The following is a 9,931-nucleotide window of genomic DNA, read 5'->3' on the forward strand; positions in this document are numbered from 1 at the left end:
CAAAAGCAGAGACTGCAACAAGGAACTGACAGCGAGTAGTTTATATGCCAGGTGATACCAAGAAGCAGAGGTAATGGAGAGGCAAAAGAGAGACCAACAGAGAGAAAAAACAGGAAGGGTGTGTTAAAGAGCTAATTATCACTAAGGGGAAAGGGGCCTCGATCCCTCTCAGGACTTTCTAAGCAATGATTTAAAGACTCTCCTCAGAGTTGAGGATTGCCCCTTTGGGTGTGAATTCCCCCTTGCTCTTCTGCAAGGCTGATCCCTGAGGCAGCTGAGATCCACTTGATGAGGGATGCAGACCAGGTGCATGGAACTGTCCATCGCACTGCACTAAGTCAGTGGGCTGAGATGTGGGGCAGGCAGCACAAGTCAGGTGGGCTGAGATGTGGGGGGCAGGCAGCACAAGTGTCTGCTCTACATGAGTTTTACAGATAAAACATAATTTGGTTACCCATTTCCCTTTTTTTTGGATATTTAGGCCACTTCTCATTTTTTGGCTTGGGCTTGGAAAGGTCAGCAAGCATGAGTGCCTTGTCTTTTCTATTCCATGGCTGGGAAATTTGGTAGAAACAGTGTCGGAGTCAACTCTCCATCCCAATAATCCAGCATAGTGCCTGCACAGAGTTAAGTACCCAGTGATTATTTGCTGAGGGTAGTAATGGACAGATGGATGGATGGGCATATGGATGTGCAGATGAACCTTCTCCTTCGTAAGAATCATTTCTGTGTACAAATGGGGGTTGGTGAATGGAGGTTGGAAGAGGTTGGATGCAGATGGACTTTGATGTATAGGGTAATCAACATGGGGCATGGGCAGGTAAGTCAAGAAGCCCTCAGAAGAAATGAATCTAGGATTGGATCAAGGGACCCGGGTCAAGGACCTATCAGTGCTGGGCCTATTGACTGACTTGGTCTGACCTGGTGCTCCAGCTTGGAATCAACACTACAAATGGGAGCCAGAGGAGTAGCTGAACTGGGATCAGAAAAAAGAAGCTCCCAGGAAGGCCAGAAGCCTGAAGGTGGGACTCAAAGAACCTCAGATTTAGACACTCCTAAAACTTTGCAAAGCCTTGCCCTTACTTACTATCAACTCTGATATTGCATGAAAGCTGAATTTCCTTTCAACAATTAGTGCAATTGACCAGGAAAAAGGAAAACAAAAACAAAATATTTGAGATTTTATGTATATTTTTTTAGATACCTTTTTTTAATTATAGTTAAAATCTTGAAGACCAATTTCTACAAGTAACATTTCCTTTTTTATTATAAACTTAATGCTATTTATTTGGAAACTTTTGAAATTTGAAAAATAGGAAAAAGCATAAAGAAAATAACCCATCACCACCAAAAGAGATAAATTTTTATATATTTTTAGTATATTTTTAACAATATTGAAGTAATTGTATATTTACACTTTTAGATACTTTTTGTCATTGGGGTCCCCAGCTGAATTGTGTAATGTAGAATTCTCATGTACATTTCTCCATGCCATCGAATATTCTTTGAAAAAATTAATTTTTACTGATTAATATTATATTATACGGCTAAAACATAATTTGTTTACCCATTTCCCTTTTGTTGGATATTTAGGCCATTTTTCATTTTTGTTTTGGGAGCAGGTCCCCCAAAATCTGTCCATAAACTGGCCCCTAAACTGGCCATAAACAAAATCTCTGCAGCACTGTAACATGTTCATAATGGCCCTAACACCCACTCTGAAAGGTTGTGGGTTTACGGGAATGAGGGCAAACAACACCTGGCCCGCCAGGGCGGAAAACCACTTAAAGGCATTCTTAAGCCACAAACAAGAGCTTGAGTGATCTGTGCCTTAAGGACATGCTCCTGCTGCAGTTAACCAGCCCAACCTATTCCTTTAATTTGGCCCATCCCTTCGTTTCCCATAAGGGATACTTTTAGTTAATTTAATATCTATAGAAACAATGCTAATGACTGGTTTGCTGTTAATAAATATGTGGGTAAATCTCTGTTCTGGGCTCTCAGCTCTGAAGGCTGTGAGACCCCTGATTTCCCACTTCACACCTCTATATTTCTGTGTGTGTGTCTTTAATTCCTCTAGCACCTCTGGGTTAGGGTCTCCCCAACAGAGCTGGTCTTGGCAAGTAGTGTCCATCATGGGGGCTCGAATCCAGGTCGAAGGGTCACCAGAGCAACGGTTGGAAAACATGGAACTAAGCTGGAGGACACCTGAGTACTCTTAAAGCAATCCCCATGGTGAGTAAGAAGGGGAGTTTGAAAGCATCAGGGTAACAATGGGACAAGTGTGGGGTCTGGTTCATTTCACCTTGGAACTTTTTCACACTGATGAGGAGGAGGAAGAAGAGTATAGCGAAGAACAGAAGAGGTTACAGGTTTATTTGCCAGCTAAAGCTAAAGCAGCAAAGGAAGGAGAGGTTCATCCCTACCCTTCTGCACTCCCTCATTATTATTTTAAAGGAAAAGACCCTCCAGATCATTCTTTTCTGGAGGACACTGGGCAAAAAGTAGTTGCCCCAGTGACTGTTCGAGCAGTGCCTCAAGCAATCGCTTTTAGTTCTATTCAGGCAGGAATTCAGCAAGCTAGACGAGAGAGTGATTTAAAGGCTTGGCAGTTCCCTGTTAGAATACACCCCCCAGATCAACAGGGAACTATTACAGCTACATTTGAGCCTTTTCCTTTTAAATTACTCAAAGAATTTAAACAAGCTATTAATCAATATGGACCAGGTTCTCCTTTTGCAATGGGACTGTTAAAAAATGTTGCTGTTTCCAGTCAGATGATTCCTACTGACTGGGACGCTCTTACTTGAGCTTGTTTAACTCCTGCTCAGTTCTTACAATTTAAAACTTGGTGGGCAGATGAAGCTTCCATTCAGGCTGCTCGCAATGCCCAGGTCCAACCTCAAATTAATATAACTGCAGACCAACTTTCGGGGGTTGGCGGCTGGGCCGGTTTAGATGCACAACTGGTCATGCAGTATGATGCCATAGAACAGCTTAGAGGAGTGTGCATTAGAGCTTGGGAAAAATCACTTCAGGTGGGGAGCAATACCCTTCCTTTAGTGCTATAGAGCAGGGACCAAGGGAACCATAGGTTGATTTTATAGCTCGGTTACAGGAGTCTCTTAAAAAGGTGATTGCAGGTTCAGCTGCTCAGGATACAGTGTTGCAGTTATTAGCTTTCGACAATGCTAATCCCGATTGCCAGGCTGCTCTGCGACCTATCAGAGGGAAAGCACATTTAGTTTATTATATCAAGGCCTGTGATGGTGTCGGAGGTAATCTGCGTAAAGCTACCTTGTTGGCAATGGCAATGGCAGGACTGAGAGTGGATAAAGGAAATTCTCCATTTCCTGGAGCTTGTTTTAACTGTGGGAAGCGTGGTCATACTAAAAAAGAATGTAGAAAAAATCAGCGAGTCAGGCCACCAGATAGGGGAAAAAAGAAAACTGTTGAGCCTGAAATATGTCCAAAATGTAAAAAAGGAAAACGTTGGGCTAATCAGTGTCACTCTAAGTTTGATAAAGAAGGGAACCTGATTTCGGGAAATGCCATGAGGGGCCTGTCCTGGGCCCCATTCTAAACTGGGGCGTTTCCAGCTCAGGCCATTCCCTCACCCCTGTACAATGTCTGTCCCCCACCACAGCCAGTAGTGCCACAGTAGATTTATGCTGCACAAAAGCTGTGAGCCTTCTGCCTGGGGAACCCTCGCAAAAGGTCCCAACAGGAGTCTGTGGACCCTTGCCAGTGGGGACAATAGGATTACTTTTAGGAAAGTCTAGTTTAAGTTTAAAAGGCGTACAAATACATACAGGAGTCATTGATTCAGATTACAATGGGGAAATTCAAATTGTCTTATCTACTTCTGTTCCCTGGAAAGCAGAGCCAGGAGAGTGCATAGCATAGCTCCTGATTGTGCTGTATGTGGGAATGGGAAAAAGTGGAATTAAATGAACAGGAGGATTTGGAAGCACAAATAAACAAGGCAAAGCAGCTTATTGGGTAAATCAAATTACTGATAAATGCCCTACCTGTGAAATAACTATTCAGGGAAAGAAATTTAAAGGTTTGGTAGATACAGGAGCGGACATTTCACTCATTTCTCTACAGCACTGGCCATCCGCGTGGCCAGTTCAACCCGCTCAATTTAACATAATTGGAGTTGGTAAAGCCTCTGAAGTATATCAAAGTAGTTATATTTTGCATTGTGAAGGGCCCAATGGACAATCTGGGACTATTCAACCAATTATAACTTCTGTACCTATAAATTTATGGGGAAGAGATTTATTACAACAATGGCAGCACAAGTTCTAATTCCAGAACAATTATATAGCCCTCAAAGTCAACATATGATGCATGAAATGAGATATGTCCCTGGTATGGGACTAGAAAAAAATTTGCAAGGTTTGAAAGAACCACTTCAAGTGGAAAGTCAAAGTTCCCGCCAAGATTAGGATATAATTTTTGATGGCAGCCAATTTGGATAGAACAATGGCTGCTAAGTAAAGATAAACTGGAGGCTTTAGAGAAATTAGTTACTGAACAATTAGAAAATGGCACATAGCTCCAACATTTTCCCCTTGGCATTCTCCAGTTTTTGTAATTAAGAAAAAATCAGGTAAATGGAGAATGTTAACTGACTTAAGAGCCATCAATTCAGTTATACAACCTATGGGAGCATTACAGCCAGGATTGCCTTCTCCTGCTATAATTCCAAAAAATTGGCCTTTAATAGTCATAGATTTAAAAGACTGTTTCTTTACTATCCCTTTAGCCAAGCAAGACTGTGAACGGTTTGCATTTACAATTCCTGCAATTACTGTCCAAACAATCAAGTTCCTCTAGACTACACTGTACCAGAGAGTGAGAGAATCAGTGTAGCTCTGGAGCAACATGGTTTGTACTTCTGTCCTTTTAATTCTTTTCTATGGTGGGAATTAAAAGTATATACTTACCAAATCAAAAGTATATACTTAGAAATATGCTGTTTCTATGTGTTCTAGTAAATATATCACATCCTGCATAACCGCAATTAGGCTACCATTTGATTACATCTACAGTAATCCAGCATCTCCTACCATAATCATCTGTTTTGTTCAGCTGGTCAGAATGGTGAATTAAATAAGAATATGTTGTGGACCACTACCCCTACATCTTCTAATATCTACCATTCTACTATAAAAAGTATTGCTTTTAATTCATTATTTTTCCTGGATGGGGTATAATTTGGGGGAGGCAGGGCATGCATATTCCCTTTCCCACAATGATAACTCTTGCTTCACAGATCATGAAACAAACCTGAAATTTCTGTCAACTGTTAGGTATATCCATCTCAGTTATGCAATTGGATGGTGCATCAGCTCTACTACGAAGTGGATATGGACCAGGTCTCAACTTACTCCTGGATTCCCTAGGCCTCCACTCTAATAAGGAAGCCACGTTCGCATTTAGGGTTTCTTAGAAAAATCCCAGTTCAGATCCTAAATTCAGAAGCCCTCAAAGAGCTGGATACTCCTCACTCCCTGGTAGTCAGTGCTCCAGGAAATAGTCATAGGTCCCTCTGGAGAAATATTAGGAAAAACACTACTGTATATACTGTGGTATTATAGGATCCTTCTAGAAGGAGATCTGGCTTTACTTCATCAATGAGCTCTGGATTTGAGAACTGGCTCAAGATTGGAATCTGGGCAAAGGGTCATGCATAATTTTTTCCTTTGTTTGGTAGCTAACGTCAACTTTATATTTACCTTCTCTCAGACTTTTTTGTTAAGTCAAGAAAAACCCTCATTTTCTGCCTATCTATGTCACCACTTTCACTAGCACATTTCTTACTGCATTAGTGAAGGCTGTCTTTAGGACCCTCATAGGTAACACAATCAGCCTGATGGGTTCTCCAGACTTCTATAGAAAATCTACTCTAGCATTGACCACTTCCTTATACTCTTTGACCCCTTTTTAATATTTTTTCATGACAATTCTAGCATCTTTCCTACTGTAGATCATTGTGTATGTGTGTGTTTATGTGTGCACACTTGCATTCTTGAGGATGTTTGTGTCCGTATTCATAAGAGATATTGGTCTATAGTCTTATTTCCTTATAATGTCTTTGTGGGTTTTTGTATCAGGATAATATTAATAGCCACATAGAATGATTGGGAAGTGTTATCTCCACTTCACACACCAGTGTGCATGCATGTATTTTCAAGATTAGTGAAGCAATATAGCAGCATATCAGGACTGGCTTCAGATGTCTTTTAGGATGTTAAATACTAAGTCACAGGTTAATGCCCCCCACATTGATAAAAATCTCTCTTACCCAGTCTTACATTAACCTTCTCCCCACCCCCAGCACTAGTGCCTCAGGATGCATTCCCAGGAGGTACTTCCAGTTTGTGGTGGTGCATAGTGGTCAGGTGAATGATCCTTTTGCCCATAAGAGTGGGTCTTTTGAAAAGAATTGATAAAATCAACAAACCTCTGATTAGACTCATCAGAAAAATAAAAAGTGAGAGGATAGAAATTACTAATATAAGGAATAAAAAGGGAGACATAAGTACAGCTCCTAGAGATTATAAAGGATAATAAGGAAATATTATGAACCAATTTATTCCAACAAATTTGACAGCTTATGAGATAAAATATGTCGTGAAACATGCAAACCAAAAGCTTACTCACCAAACTTCACTCAAGAATTAGATCACCCAACTTGCCAAAAAAACACTTCAGGCCAGAATGGCTTCACTGATGAATTCTATCAAACATTTATGAAAGAAATAATACCAGTTTTTCACCAATTCTTCAGAAAATAGAACTGGAGATAACACTTCTCAATCATTCTATGTGGCTATTAATATTATCCTGATACAAAAACCCACAAAGACATTATAAGGAAATTCTTAATTCTACAGACCAATATCTCATGAATACAGACACAAACATCCTCAAGAAAAGTTTTGCAAATCAAATACAGCACTGTATAAAAAGGGTGAGACATTTTTACCAAGTCAAAAAATCCCCGAAATGCAAGGTTGGTTTTTAATATTTGAAATTAGGGTGATTCACTAATTAGAATTAAAATGAAAATTTATGTGATCATTTCAATAGATGTGGAGGAAGCATTGACAAAAGTTCAACATCTATTCATGGTTAAAACCAAAATATAAAAACCTGTCAGCAAAGTGGGAATAGAATATAGTTTATCAACCTGATAAACAGCATCTAGAGTAGGCCTAGAAACAATGACACGTCCAGTAGTAGTGAGCATCCCTGGTGCCTGCAAGGTGGTCTTAAAACACCGTTTCTGATGAAAAGAAATTAGGGCTTCTCAGAAAAATGTCTTCTTCTGGGTCTGTGACAGAAAATATTCCAGATAAACCTGGAACATCTTGCCTAACCATAGAGCAAAAACAATGTTGAAGACTACTAAGGGCCAGTTAAAAGGACTGAGGAGTCAGCTTGTAACACTCAGTGGCTAAAGAAGGGACAATTTGAGCTTCAATAAGTGTAACAACTGCAATGGCTTAAAAATGCCAAATATGTTTAAATCCATTATTAGTTCAGTAAAAAATGATTTCGTTTCATGGAATGATAGGACAGTTCATTATCTTGAGTAAATCATTATCTTGGAAACTGGTAAATAGAAAGAATAAAAATTTTATCCTGACTTTCTTGTGAGAACTGGAAACTGTACTAACAGCAATGTATTAGTCAGGGTTCTCTGGAGAAACAGAACCAATGGACATCTCTAGCTAGCTAACTATGTATAAAGAGAGAGAGAGAGATTTATTATGAGGAATTGTCTTATGGAGGCTGAGATGTCCTATGAGCTACTGTCTGTATGCTGGAGATCCAGGAAAGCTGACAGCATAGTTCAGGCCAATGGCCTGAGAACCAGGGGAGCTGAGGGTGTAAGTCTCAGTCCAAAGGCAGAAAAAGACTGATGTCCTAGCTCAAACTGTCAGGCAGAAAGAGATCATTCAACCTTCCTTTGCCTTTTTGTTCTATTCAGACCTTCAATGTGTTGCATGGTGCCCACCCACACTGAGAAGGGCAAATTGCTTTATGAATTATGCTAATTCAAATGCTAATCTCATTTGGAAACACCCTCACAGACACTTCCAGAAATACTGTTTAACCAGAGATCTGCACATCTCATGGTCAAGCTGACACATAAAATTAACCATCGTTATCAAAAACAGAAAAAAACAGACATTACAGGCTTTCTGTTGAAAGAACACATCACTATCTATATTTTGAAAAAAACAAAAAACTCTGAATCTGAACAAGTCTCTAGATTCAATTACTAATTTTCATGAAATGCAGAGAAACTTATTAACCTATACCATGAGGGATCAATCAGTAAAACTGAGACTTGAGTCACCTAAATATCAAATAACCTAAGATCGTCCAAAATAAATTGCAAGTATAAGGATGGGGAGTTAGAGGGGGATACTTTAAAGAGATTGTGAAACATATAAAACAGGGAGAACGAATCTGTATTATTTAGAGATTCACCCTAAATGATAAAACTATACAGAAATACAAAAGAGTGATTACTATAAAAATTAAAGATAATGGTTACTTTGAGAGGGGAGGAAGAAGGCTGTGATGGGGTATATGAAGGGCTTTTGAGCTAGTTAGCGATGTTCAATTTCTTGACCTTGGCAGTAGCTATAGGGCTGTTTGCCTTAAAATAACCCAATAATCTACTCAACTGTAGCTTTGTTTCATGTGCTTTTCTGTATATGTGTTTTATTTTATAATAAAAAAGTGTTAAGTCACTATTAAGAAAGTGATTTGAGGCTGGGTGCGATGGCTTAAGCCTATAATCCCAGCACATTGGGAGGCTGAGGCAGGTGCATTGCTTGAGCCCAGGAGTTTAAGACCAGCCTGGGCAACATGGCGAAATCCTGTCTCTATAAAAAATACAAAAATTTAGGTGGGTGTGATGGCGCATTCCTGTCCTCTCAGCTACTGGGGGTGCTGAGGTGGGAGGATCATCTGAGCCCTGGAGGTGGAGGTTGCAATGAATTGAAATCACGCCACTGCACTCCAGTCTAGGCAACACAGAAAGACCCTGTCAAAAAAAAAAAAAAGAAGAAAAGCGATTTGAGTGGGAGAAGATATTTGTACCCATATAATCAACAAAGGAGAATATTCAAAACACAATAAATAACTCCTGAAAATTCATTAGAAAATAGTAGTCAACTGTGTTGTAGAAACAGATGGAACACTCATATTGACAAATTTGTGGAGAGTTTTACAAACATAAATTTACAAGATTGAGAGTAGGGTGTAGGGAGACCACAGTTAGCCCTCCAAGTCTGAAAGGACAAGGAGACATAACAGTCCCTAGAATCTAGAAGCACAAAGAGTTGCTGCAGAGAGCTGCCTTCCAGAAATTGTGGTCAAAGGATGCAGTCAGCCCCTTCTGACTCTGCAAAGAGGAAGGTGGTGGACTAAATACTCCAATCTCCCTTCCCTTCCTCCCTTCAGTGCTCAACAAGTGCTGAAGTTAGAGGTCAAGGATCCCATGTCTGTAATCCATTTGGGTCAGCCTCCGAGGACAAAAGGCAGAGTAAAGAAGTTGTGAATGGATCTGGAGGTGCAACTGAAAGATGTCCTGCACAAAAGCTCTGTAGACAAGTGATCAAAAAAACTTAAATGGCCAAAACTCTTATAAGAAGGTGTTCAACCTGATTCGTAATTAGGGAAATGCAAATTAAAGCCACATGACATAAAGGCAACAAGTGAGGCCAGGCGCAATGGCTCACGTCTATAGTCCCAGCACTTTGGAAGGCTGAGGCAGGTGGATCACCTGAGATCAGGAGTTCAAGACCAGCCTGGCCAATATGGTGAAACCCTGTCTCTACTAAAAATACAAAAATTAGCTGGGCATGGTAGTGGGTACCTGTAACCCCAGCTACTTGGG

This window comes from Pan paniscus, chromosome 1 (assembly GCF_029289425.2).
Source record: "Pan paniscus chromosome 1, NHGRI_mPanPan1-v2.0_pri, whole genome shotgun sequence".
NCBI lineage: Eukaryota > Metazoa > Chordata > Mammalia > Primates > Hominidae > Pan > Pan paniscus.